Source organism: Thunnus albacares, chromosome 1 (assembly GCF_914725855.1).
Source record: "Thunnus albacares chromosome 1, fThuAlb1.1, whole genome shotgun sequence".
NCBI classification, from domain to species: domain Eukaryota; kingdom Metazoa; phylum Chordata; class Actinopteri; order Scombriformes; family Scombridae; genus Thunnus; species Thunnus albacares.
This window is the reverse complement of record NC_058106.1, coordinates 14,521,654-14,534,827: the sequence shown is the minus strand read 5'-3', so window position 1 is coordinate 14,534,827 and position 13,174 is coordinate 14,521,654.

Genomic DNA, 13,174 nt, shown 5'->3' with positions numbered 1-13,174 from the left:
TCAGCTGTGTTGTGAAAATCACTAGCAGTGCCTGAAAGGTTATCTCAGTAATTTACCAGGAACTATGTGTGAAAAAGGCTTAAGAGCCCATATTCCTGTGCAGAGCCAAACAATGCTAGCAAAGGCTTAGTTGTTATTTACCTCTCAGTCGAATAAAAACAAACTTTAAGTCTTTTCCTATTGACATTTTGACATTCTATTTCCAATGGGATGTACTGTTTCAAGTTAACAAATAACAATGGTCATTCAGTGTAGCAAACAGGGCCACTGAAAGCCTCACTTTGGGCCTCTCAATAGAAAAGTGGTTGTTGCTTCCCTCCCCACAGCCTGAGTCCAGCCTCGGGCTTGGTTGTCCTCTAGAGATTTGCAGAACACCACTTCAAAGTCAGATCCCCTCTCCTTACATACCATATACCCTCTCTCCCCTCCCCTGCAATAAACACAAGAACTTAAGGAATTAATTAGACACTGGATCAAACATGGTTTAGTAAATTCAGCTCACTGAAGACACCCAGAATAGTGCAATCACATGTTAAGTGTTGTATCCCTGGTCATGTGGGGTATCTTTGATATGTATTTATGTATATATGTATGTATTTCATTTCAGATCCAGCATGACAGCTTACATTGGCAGTCTCTTGACCCCTCTCTTATTCACTGAGGGATACAGTTAGGATTATTTTGCAGTCTCTGCTCCTCACACTGAGGGACAGCACTTCAGCCCTGTAGAAAAGCACAGAAAGTGTTCCTTGATATAGCAACTGTTCCTTGAAGGCCTGTTCTTTAAAGAGTTTCTGCCACAAGGACAGCTCTCAAATTCATTTTCCCATGGCTCACATCAAAGGAGTAGAAGTACTGATAAACTGTGAAATATCACAAAATCCCGTTTATGTTATAGGTGAGAAGGTGGAGTAGTATTGTAGTTGATTTTATGTATGTGTATGGCAGCCCAGTATGGTTGAATCAATGTCCAAGGTGTTATTTTACTATAATGCAATCTCACAGCCCCTGTATAACCAATGTAGCATTTGTATTTGCTACAGTAACAAATCACAGCCTATACAGTGTATTCTGATTACCCAGCTACACTTGCATTACTCCATGTGTCAATAAAAAGAGTTGATTCATGGCTGCTAATATGAGAAGCAGGCACTCTAAAACATGCCATAGATGGATTGTATGGGAAATCTATGTGAACACATTTGTCCATAAATGAGAGTCATTCTTATCTGTTAATGCCATCCCCAGATAGGCAGGCTGGGTGTTATTGACTGAGGACAAGCAACATGTCACAGCTTGTAGTTTTGCTCTGAGGGGGTTTATCAGAAAACAGGATTACCTAGTTTAGTCAGATAACTGTGAAAACAGCGTTATGGATTTGGATAAGCAGGCTATTTGGACTTTGGATATTGGTTTGGGATATCTAACAGTAATATTTACTGATGGCCAGGGTTTAGTGATTTTTAATAATTATAAAATAAAAAATAATCTGGAGTGGAAGACAGCTGATGCAGTTTGCCTCAAATTATTATTTCAAGTTCAGCCTGTCATTCTTCTCACTGCACTCTTGCACTGCAATGTATTGCGGGATGCTGAGGCGGGATGCTGGCGGGATGCTGATTGAAATTACGCTACGGACAAATGCTTTTTTATCAATAGAGAGTTTTCTGGTGCACAAACGCTCACTGACAGACAAGGAAAACCATTACTGACAAGGAGCTGTGAGATCACAACTTGACTGTGGAGCAGTAGTGGCTGAAGGCAATGTTTAGAAGTACACACAGGCAGGATAAACATCAGAGAGGACCCTGCCAGGCAGTCAGTCAAAGCTGTTCACACTCCTTCATTCAAGGCAAAATGTCCCCCACATAATTATTCCCCTTCATTCTCTTATTTTCTCTTTCGCCTTCTTCTTTCCCTTTTCCTCTCTTTCACCACGTATGAGTTCTTCCTTTATTTTTCTGCCTGTGTACCTTCCTCTCTCTTTTCCAGTATTCATCTTTCACATGCACATATAGAAGCGCACACACATCAACAGTCCAGCCTCCCACTGTGTGCAGAACATATAGTGAAGCCACCCGTGCATCAGGCAGGGGAGCCAGCATAACCAGCCTCCCTACCATCTCACTATCTGCTGATCAAAGAGCTTCTAAACAGCCAGAAACTACAGTGGGTGCAAGAGAGGAGCATGCACAGCAACACAATTAGCAAGCACCACTTTTTTATATGCTGAATTCCACTCCCGATCCCTGACATTTTCACACGCAAACACAGCCATGCATATATGTGCATACAAATTTGAGAAGTATAAACGCAAACACACAAAAATACCTCTACTTTTATATATTTTTGTGCACGTGCACACATACAAAGCAAGATGAACTGTGGTTTCACCTGTGAGTGTCTGTGCACGATAGCATCTGCCACTGATCTCTAAGTTGCTCAATTAAAGTTAGTGAAGAGCCTTAAGAGGGTGAGGAGAGGGGAGGAGGAGAAAGATCAAAGGGAATGCAGAGAAAATCCTGGCAGGAGAAAGAGAGAGAGAGGAAGAGATGTAAAAAGAGTGAGGATGTGAGTGAGAGAAAGTCAGGGAAGAGGTTAAAGGGGACCTATTATGCTCATTTCCAGCTCTATATTTTTATTTTTGGACTCCACTAGGGTAGCTTTGCATGATTCATAGTTCAAAAACCTCTATATTTATCTTACTGGCCCTATGCAGCCCCTCAGTTCAGCCTCTGTCTGAACAAGCAGTCTTGGTGTCTGTCTCTTTAAAGGGCGGGTCCATTATTTTTTGTTTCTTGGAGGTTTTTATATCATTCTGTAGCTTCCGAATATGTATTCAAATCTTCAAATCCAAAAATTCAAATTTAGGTTGCTGCTGCTCTGCTAAACGTGCTAACAGATACACACACACACACACACAGTTGGAGCACACACTGTTGCTGCTGCTCAAACTTTAAAAAATAAACTCTGAGCTCTCCTCCTGCCAGTAAACGGCTCCGGATCAGAGCAGAATCCAGTGTGACTTGCAGGTGTTATTTGTCCAAAGCTGCTCCTGGCTCTCTGCTCCAGAGCTCCCAGCACTCAGTCTGTCCCTCTGCTCCATCCCGTGCACATCTCACACTCTCAGACTCAGCGCTGCAACATTGCTGGTAGTATATCTGGAAAATTTTTGTGCAACATACAGTGAGTGAGTATGTTAGGAAGACACTGTCAGCGAACTGCGTGTGTGTGTGCGGAGGGGGGGGGGGGCATCAGCACTCTAACCCATGTCATTACTTTTTGCTAACGGCTGAGTGGGCGTTTCCATTTGAAAACCCTAGAAAAAAATTCAGATGGAGTCATCCTCCCAGTGAGTCCATTCTGTTCTGTCCAGCTTTGAGAAAGCCTGTTGAGGGGTAGCCATATCAGTCTCGTGTTCTTTTCTCCTTCAAATTAAAAGCTTTTAAATGACTAAATAAGGGGAGACTTGTGATTAATTTACTGAAAATTAAATGTGTTCCTCATCGAATTAGCGGAGTTTCATTAGCAGCACTAAAAACCAGTTGACACAACAACATATGGAGATATTTGGAGCTCTTTGTTCAATGGATCAGTTAGAAATAATGAAGGGAGTACAAGCAGAAACAGCCACAGTGATGATGGTGTTTGATGAAGAGCTGCAGACGACCAGCACAAATCCAACAGGTAAACAACTTATTTTATTTTGCCTGCTGTGTAATGGAAAAACACTCACAGCATGCCAGCTCGACTCGAGTCATGGCTCAATGTGACTGCCCCCAAAACAATAGAAAACAGCCATAATATTAGCAGAGCGGAGCAGTGAACTTGCATGCTGTGCATGGAGCAGATGATCATATAAAGAAATCTGGCGCAAACTGATGTTGGCTCAGTTTGAAAGTAGAAAAAACTGTTGGGAACTCAGCGTTCAGAGCAGTCTGAAGCCAGTGCTTTTTGCTCACAGGGACAAGCACGTTTAACATGAACATCCGACACTGTAACCTTATATACAAAAAGAAAGTACAGTACAAAAAGAAAAAGAGAAGGGATGGCAGCATAAACAGAAAAGTCAACCTCAGGTTTCTATTGTGATTAACTGTTTCTCTATTCAGTGATGTCACAGAAATATCTTGTATTGTAAAACCCCATAAGCTGGCAGAGTTTGTGAGGTCAACTCATGTCATTAACAATTTATCAGCAGCAGTATCCAGCGCCTTGGGCTCAGCTTATCCACACCTGGAAACATGGAGCAAACAAACAAAGCCACATTTTTAAGATTAGTTGGCAGGTGTTTTGTGTGTGTGTGTGTGTGTGTGTGTGTGTGTGTGTGTGAAAGAGAGAGAGAGAGAAAAGAGGCAACTCAATGTGGCAGATGGTTTGGATTTATGAGAGTGCCATTAATTCAGTGCCAAAAGAGTTTAGACAATCTCAGAAACGGCATTTCACATTAAATGCAGCACATTTGCTTTATTTTTATCTGACACTAATAGATATGATTTGCTAAATTTCCCCCATCTAGGTGAAGCCGATGAAAAAAACACCAATAATACATATTAGTACTTCACTAAGGTTTAATCACTATAATGGTTTTGTGTTTAGAAAGTAATGAATAGGCCTATGTGTTTTTTGGAAGCTTCTGTCACACAACACTGAAGAATTAAGTAAATCAGCAGTGCCTTCTGGCTAAAAAAAAGGAAAGACAAACAGGCACGCATGAGATAGCAAGAGAAATGCTGTCCAACAAAGTTATTAATGAGACATTTGTGCAAGAACAATCATTTGAAACATAATAATTTATATGAAGAGCATTTTTTCATAATGTTCTTAACACTAAATGCAATGCCAGGACATTTCTGGGAGCAGTGCCAGGTAGAGGTGAGCCACAAATCTTGGGAATGTGTCTGGGAAAAATGGATGTGGATCCTCTACTGTAAATGGATCACAGTGAACATGCAGTGGCTCTGGCTCACTTCACTGCTACTGCTTATTCAAGTGTGCCCTCCAATGGAGGAAAACAGGTCATGTTGACAAAATAGACTCCTTGGCTAGATGTTAAAATGATACTTGGTTCTTTTCGCCACCTCAGCTGGCAGTCTAAAAAAATATTATTTTTCACTGATACTTTTCTCTGCCCTCAGTTGCTTAAATCAGTGAGCTGAGTGCATATCCTAGAGCCACTTAAGAATTAAACCATTAAGTTTAATTTAATATCACAAAAATATACAGTGGAGGAAACCACAGTGCATAGGTCAAATATCAAAGATGTCAAGGTAAAAACTCAGCTCGCCAAGGAAATTGCAAGCCAAAACGTTTGCAAATTGAAATGAGCAACCAGTACTTTTCATTCTCTGAGGTCTTAAAGCATTATTTCTATAATCCAAAAACAATCGGAACAAGTGCATACTTCTTCGGTAGCATATGTTCATTAGTGACGCATTAAAATGCGGTTTTTGGAAAGGTCGCTGAATGATTGCGAGGTTCTAATCCAAATGCTAATTCAGTAACTGATTAGAAAACCTCTGTAATGTGATGATAATGATATGTAGATGAGTTCTCGTCAGGGCTGTCTATCCATTAATAATATGATATTTGAGTGTACTGTATGTGTGTGTGTGTGTGCGTGGGTCTGTCATAGGCTACTTTCGGGGACAAATTTCAGACTAAAGACCAGTTGATTGGGGACTAAAGCCCTGTCCCCATTTGATAAAACACTGATTTTTTGGTCAGTGGTTAAGGTTAGGGTTAGGTTAAGGATAAGGTTAGGGTAAGAGTCAGGGTTAGGGTTAGGCAAGTAGTGGTTATGGTTAGGATTAGGGTAAGTCTCCAGGAAATGAATGTAAGTCTATGTAATGTCCCCAAAAGTGACCTAGGACGACGTATGTGCATGCATATGTACAGAATGTGTGTATGTTAGTGTGCATTCATTTCATCAGCATATTTAGCATATTAATGTTCAATCAATCTACCACTGCACTAATGCAAAGTTTGATTAAGACATGCTATATTCACTAATTAACAGACAGAAGCAACTGCACTTGATTATATCACAACCAGTTCACATGACCAGGTTCTCTCCTTTTAGGAAAGTTTTGACATTAAGATATGTAGCCAGAAAAACTTGTATGCAAGCATGTAAAAATGTGTAGGTTAAGAGTGAGTTGTAGTGCAGGTTTAACTGTACAGATAAAATTACTGGTGATGGTAATGATGTCATTTTCAAGAAATAAAGAAGACATCATTACCATAAATCGGTGCGAGTGAGTGGCAGCACTAGAATTGGTGGAATGTCTCAGCTCTGCCACCACACAGCTAGAAAGATTTGGGGTCAAGTCTCAGCTCTGGTCCTTCCTGCGTGGTGTTTGAAGTTGAGTATGGTTGCTGTAGTTTCCATTCACCCAGTGTGAATGGAAACCAAAATATTCTGGTCAGCTGGATTGTCAAAGAGCTCAGGGAGGGTACTGCTTGCTGGGATGTCAGCCAAAGCTCAACAGCACAATCTTATATATTTTAATTTGTTTGCTTGCTGTACAGACCAGCACTTTGCTGAATGATATATGTGTTCATATTGTAAAGGTATTAAACTAAATGTTTGAATGTGCATTTAAGTAACAAAATGTCATGAAAGATTTGTGTGCTTTTTTCTGTTGGACAGGTGACACTGTCAAAGCAATACGACACAATTTGTATTCACTGGATCAATTTAGCAGACTTATATTCTTGACATTGAACTGAGCAGTAAAATGCTTCATCCACACAACCCCACTCCATCAGCATGATGCCTCAAATTGTCAGGCACACACTAAGTCATTCATGGAAATATCCAACAGAACTACAGTTTACCTCCTCCTGTGATCTACTGTAAGTCAGTTGAGTATAGATCTCAGAACATGAGTAATTATATTTCACAACTACAAACTCATTCTTCAATGCCATCAAATCCCTAAACTCCACTAACACTGAGTGGAAAGTTGCCTTGCATCATCTCAAAAGCACCAACACCACATAAAGACAGAAGTTTCTTGTAGATTCTGAGTGGTTTTACTTTTCCTGTCTAGGACCCAAACGAAAAATGTTATTTCTTTCATCCTGGGATCCAAGCCCATTAAAGAGTGATGAAACAGAATGTAACTGTGCATCTCTACTCAGTGCAAAATTTCAAAAAACCTACAAATATAGGAGGAGATAGGATCCATCAGCAGTAGTTCCCAAACTTTTTAAAGTCCTGTACCCCCTCAAACATTCAACCTCCTGCTGCATACCCCCTCTGCCACCACAGATGGCCAACTCTCTCTTTACATTTAAATATTTGTTTCATACAAATATTTTAAAAATTATTTGTTTTCGTGATGGAAAAAAAATAAAACATGTCAAATACCAGCGCGCAGGTCAGTTACATCACTATCTTAGTCTCTGTCCTCTGCTCTGCTGTTGCATCTGTCAGCAGGTGTCAATGAGGGGAGTCACATCCACCTGCTACATGACGCACATTTCCTAACTTGGACATCACTCCCGGAGTTGGGGGTGTTCCCCAGAGATGAAGCTGAGCTACTGACACACACGAAGTGTCCCAAGGGACTCTACATAATGTGTTGTTCCCCTACTCCTTTCCACAAAGTTAGGTTGTAAAAAACAGGCAGTAAATGAAAAGTGCAAAGCAAGAATTGCCTTTGAAGTTCTTCCCTAAACGTTACACAGTGTGCTGTCTCTGTGTTATGGGTGTATAAATAGGTAGAGGTCTGTCTGCAATGAGGTGACGAGTAAAGTTTTAGCTCAGTAGTCAGCGCAGTCATCTATGATCTGGGAGACTCCAGTTAGAGACCCAGTGTGGGGACCTCCTTCATAAGGTATTTTATTCATGAACACTTATTGTAACACTTCAGTTTTACTAAAATTAAAAGCGTAATAAAAACAAAAACAAAAACAGGATTTTTAAGGCTCTTTCAACTTTTATTTGAATACAAATACAAATACAAATAATTTTGCTGCCTCAACAAATACAGACACATATACAAATACTGGGCTCCCTGCACATCCCTAATGAAGATATGACAGTGTTATTAACAATTTTGCTCTTTCAGCCACATGTAAAGCCCTCTCATATTTCAAATAAGTGACATACACGTCAGCTCAAGCATAATATGAATGACTTAACTCAGTAAGGGCTGAGAAACCATTCTCACATAGATATGTTGTTGCAAAGGGCATTAGAGTGTTTATTAATATAAACCTTGTTTGGGCACCACCTCCTACAACTAACCTTTAATGTTCGAGGAAACATTAAAGCTTGAATTTAATTCTCAATTTGGTCAGTTAATTAGTCTCATAACCATAAGGTCTTCTCCGAGCAGTGACCTCCGTTTACTGTGCTCAAAGAAACAACAACTTCTTAGGATAAATGAAGACATTTATTAATAGCTAAACATCTTGAGGATGCATGATAAAGCATAGGATAATAAATTTAAAAAGAATAATAATGCCTATAAATGATAATAAAATAAAATAATAATGAAACTTGTTTAGAAATAGCAGCTCGAAGTGTGTGACTTGAGGCTAACGTATTACAACGGGGAATGCTAAGGAAAAGCTAATTCCACTTCTCTAAAGAAATTATCTTTTAATTTTAACGCTATTTGACCTCAACCCTGGATCACAAAGCCATGTTATGCCCCACTGTTGACAAGTTTTGTAGCTGCAGAGATGTCGTCTTACTAGGTCTTGATAGATGGAGTCGGCTGCAAGTTGCAGCTTCATGCGGTGTTGTCCAGCTTTGACCATTTTGAGTCTTTGCGGTGTAGTGGTGTTGAACCACAGGTAGAGAGGAGTCAAGCCGTTTCTGGCTGCTCTGAAAAGAGTCTTTTTGGTTAGACTCCTATTTGGCCAACTGCTGTAAGCAAGCAGACCGATATCCAGTTTCAAGCGTCACTTTCCTCTTCAGAGCAGCATTACCTCAGCATTTGTCTGAGCTGAGGATTCAGGTGTTGGCTGTGCATCTTGTAATCTTAGTTGAATGCTGAATAAAGTTTAATCTGACTACACTCAAATCTTTAGTGGCGTAAACTTGGAAACACAGGACTTAATGTTACAAATAAACAAAAAAAAACTGAACTTGTTTCAATAAAAGATTAAAATATGTATATAATTGGTCAAATAACAAAGAAAATAGACATCTTAATAAGAATTGTCTTGGCTCCTGAGTTTCTGGAATTTGGATAAATGGGTGAAGTTTTGGGTGTGTTTTAAATGTTTCATGACGATTTGTTGATGAATATTCAATTTCTTTGTTTCAGGGGAACTCTTAAGGTGTGGTTGACTTCAACTTGAGATGGCAAATAACTTTTCTCACACTGGAGAATTAAGTTTTGAGTTTTAAACACAAAATTCACACTGAGTCTCTGGATCTGAATATTTCATATCACCTTGTGTTATATATTGTAAAAACTATTCTGAAAACAGTTCAGCATTATACATTCATTTTATAATAAGTCAATCCTTCTATCAACATGCCAATCATTAAAATTCATAGTAACACTTCTCATAATGTCTAGACATCCAACCTTCATTGAATCAACTTTCTCAAACCATCTACACTGAAATAAAAGTTTAATAGTATAGTGAAATGAAATAAAGTTAAAGCAACATTTATGTGATCAGATTTAACTTTCACAAACACGATTTCGAATATAAATTCAACATAACTCTTACTTCACAATATAAAACATTCAATGACCTATAATTTCATAATAAAGAAAACATTCAACCAGAAATTCTTCAGATATTATATTTCTATATTTCTATTACTTCAGAAACTTCAACACAACTACTTATCTAGAAGGAATCAGGAGAGAGGAGACAGAAATTAGGAAGAATTGCAGGATATAATGGTGCTGAAAGAAAGGAACAAACAAACAAAAGTCAAAGCACAAGATTGAAACCTGCTATAAAAGGACTTACAGATCTTTTCAAAAGTAACTAAACTAAACTGAAATAAACTAAACTAAATCTCTGTGTAAATATTTAAATACTTGAAGATGTGCTGACTAGAAGTAGAAGTAGCATAAAAGTACAGTAGATATCAGAGAAAAATCCAATGGCAAATAATCACAATTCATTTTCTTTTTTTCTTTTTTTTGTTGGGAAAAATGAATATTAAAGAGTCCTACAAAGTTGAGTCTTTATTCAGTGACATCTCCATCTTAGAACTTTAATTAAAAATCCAACATCCAACAAGGTATTTCAGCCAAAACAGGTTCTGAAACACAGCAAAGGGTGTCCAAGGATTAATAAATATTTTTCTACTGTTGTGCTTGGAGCCGTTAAATATAAGTCTCAGAATGTATTTTAATTTAATGTATGTACTGTATTATATAGTATGTCTTACTTTTACAGAAACAAAGATCTAAGTTAATATAAATAATGAAATGGCAGCCACAACTTGTGCAGTTTCTTTTAAGATAAGAGTTTGTAGCTGTGTAGTTTTGTCTAACTGTCTCTTGCACTACTTTTGAACTCTGCCTCTCCATTATTTTTAGCCAAATTTTATAGTCCTTAAAGATTCTCCCCTTTCCATCCCAGTTGTTGTATATCTTGTTTTTTTTTTTTTTTTATTTCTTTGTAATTATAGAAGAGCTACATGTTATGCTTTGGATTAGAGATTGTCACCATATCAAAAGCATATTCTCGTTTAGAAACAATATATGCTAAATGTCTTTAAATGAGCAGCCTTTTCACCACTCAGGGGTTTTTGTTTTTGACAGTAAATTGATTTATATGCCATTCAGTCAAACATTATAAACTGAGTCCTTCAGACAAAAATACCTAAAGCCTTGGGCTAATCCTGCCATTCATTTACCCTTACAATAAAAAACCTCAGTCCTCACAGTTTATGATCAATTTATGATCTATACTGTGACCATTATGGTTCTCAGCTCTCAGTGTGCTTCATCCTGCCTGCAGGACATACACACACAACAGAGAGCGAATCACAGTCCCCCCGTCTGATTTCATTGGATGGGGGACAATGAGATTATATGATGCGGTTTGTTGTAATAGTCCATGTTAAATTCTGTTTGAATATGGTTATTATTCAACAGGTTATGCTATGAATTATGTTGGTGTATGGTGTTTTAAAATCTTGTTCCATGTGCCTCTTTGTAACTTTGAACACCTGCCCCTCTGAAGGTCTCTGCACAGCCCTGCATTTGTGTGTTGTCCTTGATAACACAGACAGACCAGAGCTCCAATTTTTTAGTCATAGCCTCAGTTTTGTTCTGCACATTGAATGTGGTTGTTGAGAGGCCCTGTAATCCGAGATTCAATAGACCAATTACCACTCATTGTCATGTAAGTAGCCTGACAAGTGAAAAGGTTGATCGGTAAAGAAAGGGCGTCTTTCAGCTCAAAAATCTTGTCAAAACTTTACTTTGGCAGACACTGCACTTTGGTATGGATTAACAGCGTTAAGTGGTTGCTGCCCATTTAGTTGCATAGTGCAGATAATATGTGAGAGTTCAGGGTCTTTGCTTGAACAAAGTTAATCATTTTCACTGTAATGTCCAAAACATCCTTCAGTCTATCAGGTATTCTCTTGGCAGCAAGCGCCTCTCTATGGATGCTGCAGTGTACCCACCTGGTGTCGGGGGCAACTGCTTGCATCTCAGTGACCACCCCACCATGTTTCCCTATCACTCCCCTGTTGAGTTGACTCTGCAGGATAACAGCATTCTTTGACAAAAGCGTCATGTGCAGTATAACAGAGCCAAACACAAGAGGCTACACAATCCGCGTGCTGCTTCTCTTAACAGTTCCAACCTCATTTGGCAGAAGTTAGTAAGCAGCTTCTCTGCAAATGTCGTCTCATTCAGCACAGCCAATGCAGATTTACTGGCACCTAGAAAAACTCAACTTTTACACCACAGGATCACTCATGGAAGATCCTACTCTGCATGTAAAAATTATGCACCACTAGAGGGCCACAAACGCCACATCTAGTTTCTGCAGAAGTCTGCATTCTTTACTTAAAAGCGTGTTACAGTGTGTCATTGAACTACAGTGCAGATTGGCCAGAGAAACATTTCACTGCTTAGATTTCCTTATTTACTCAAGTAATGATATTAAATATTATTTATTATATATACCGATACAAAGAGCATAATGTGAGGGACCCGTCATGTCTTCACAGTTCCATATAGCAATGCTGCACTGACATCCAGTGGAGATTTCTTGGAACAGTCAATTCACTCCATCTACTGCTCTTTCTAATAATAGCTGTCTTATTCAAAGCACAGGTGTGAAAATGTATTGTTTCAAGCATGACACAGTCTACAAATCCATGAACTCATTACAGACCATCATGTTACAAATAAGCAAATGAGCACTCCTGCAGTTAATACCAATACGGTGAAGTTTACAATGTTAAATTTTTGACATTTTCTGACACAACAGTTTGCAGATTTGTTCGGGACACAATCTATAATCCAAATGTTAACAAATGCTCACCCCTACTGCTGAAAATCAAAAGACAAATCGCAATCAATTCTTTATATCACTCTCATATTGACAAGTCTTTTAATACATGGAGTAACACTGGACAACAGCTAAATCTAAATCTGCAATGGTCTGTAAGCAGTTTGTTTATATCAGTAATGGAATAAAACAGTCCTGTATTTTCAAAATATGTGAACAAACCATACATTTATATGATAAAATAATTACAGTTTGGACTTCAAGAAAATACCCTGCTCAGTTTTGTTGTTATATGTTCCCACTGTTCTTCTTTCATTGTTTTGACTGACTTTTGAGTCTCTTCACCTCTCTGCTTTAGACTGATGAACCAGCGATCCAGGTGGAGGTCCTGTGACGTCACTGTTCCTTCACACGTAGCCTTATGTTGATTTAAAAACTCACTATGATCGTCAGACTTCTATTAACTGCTAAATATGATTAACAATAGTTGTTGTCTGAACATCAGTTGCAGTTGTGCAACATGAAACATACTACACCACACATGTGTGTACATTCCAGTTAAAAGCAAATATATCTCATAATACAATATTTAATTATCACACATTATTACTATTTTTTGTGATTTTATCCCCCTTGAGAGACAGCATGCACATGTTTCTCAATATATATTTAGCTAAAGCAGCCATCAGATCATGAAGACACAGTAGGGATC